This window comes from Cebus imitator, unplaced genomic scaffold (assembly GCF_001604975.1).
Source record: "Cebus imitator isolate Cc_AM_T3 unplaced genomic scaffold, Cebus_imitator-1.0 Scaffold726, whole genome shotgun sequence".
Classification (NCBI taxonomy): domain Eukaryota; kingdom Metazoa; phylum Chordata; class Mammalia; order Primates; family Cebidae; genus Cebus; species Cebus imitator.
Window position 1 is genome coordinate 289545 of NW_016108041.1, and position 1367 is coordinate 290911.

The following is a 1367-nucleotide window of genomic DNA, read 5'->3' on the forward strand; positions in this document are numbered from 1 at the left end:
GCTTGTAATCTCAGATACTCAGGAGGCTAAGACAGAAGAGTCACTTGAACCTAGGAGGTGGAGGTTGCAGTGACCCAAGATTGTGCCACTGCACATCAACCTGGGCAATGGAGTGAGACTCTGTCTCAAAAAAAAAAGCCAGGCATGGTGGCTCATGCCTATAATCCCAGCACTTTGGGAGGCCAAGGCAGGTGGATTACCTGAGGTCAGGAATTCAAGACCAGCCTGGCCAACATTGTGAAAACCCATCTCTACCAAAAATACCAAAAAAATTAGCTGGACGTGGTGGTGCATGCCTGTAATCCCAGCTACTCTGGAGGCTGAGAATTACATCAACCCAGGAGGTGGAGGTTGCAGTGAGCGGAGATCATGCCACTGCACTCCAGCCTGGGTGACAAGGCGAAACTCTGTCTCAAAAAAAAAAAACAGTCTACATGGCATTTTCTTTTTTTAAGTCCAAGTAATGAAACGTTTCCTTATGGTCCCTGGTTTCAGAATATATTGATGCAATAGGATACCAGTAAAATAGTTTCAAAGTTTCTTTTTTTCTTTCTTTTTTTTTTTTGAGAGAGTCTTGCTCTATCACCCAGGCTGGCTGGAGTACAGTTGTGCAATCACGGCTCACTACAACCTCCCGCCTCCCAGGTTCAAGCAAATTCTCCTGTCTTAGCCTCCTAAGTAACTGGGACTACAGGCACACGCCACCACACCCAGCTAATTTTTGTATTTTTAGTAGAGACAGGGTTTCACCATATTGGCCAGGATGGTCTCGATCTCTTGACCTCGTGATCCTCCTGCCTTGGCCTCACAAAGTGCTGGGATTACAGATGTGAACCACTGCTCCCAGCCAAATTGTTTCTTTTCTATCATGTGTTTGCTCATGCTTAACCAGAGGTAATCATAAATCACTAATGGGTCCTAAGCAAAGTTAAAAATTGAATTTTTTTCATTCATTCATTTATCTATTTATTAATTTATTCATTTATGACAGGGTCTTGCTCTGTTGCCCAGGCTCGAGTGCAGTGTTGCATTCATGGTTCACTACAGCCTTGACCTTCTGGGCTCATGTGATCCTCCCACCTCAGCCTCCCAAGTAGCTGGGACTATAGTCATGTGCCACTACACCCAGCTAATGTTTTAAATTTTTTGCAATTGGCTGGGTGCAGTGGTGCACGCCTGTAATCCCAGTACTTTGGGAAGCTGAGGCGGGTGGATCACTTGAGGTCGGGAGTTTGAGACCAGCTTAGCAAACATGGTGAAACCCCATTTCTACTAAAAATACAAAAGTTAGAAAAAAAGAAAAAAATTAGAGCCCAGGCATGATGGCTCACATTTGTAATCCCAGTACTTTGGGAGGCCAAGGCAGG

The 1367-nt window shown here is 44.8% G+C and overlaps 1 protein-coding gene across 1 annotated transcript in view; it reads left to right on the top strand.

Moving 5' to 3' along the window:
* LOC108296591 (translation initiation factor IF-2-like) overlaps nt 1–1367 on the top strand; it is a 49369-nt gene that overhangs the window by 46835 nt on the left and 1167 nt on the right. The window lies entirely within an intron of this gene.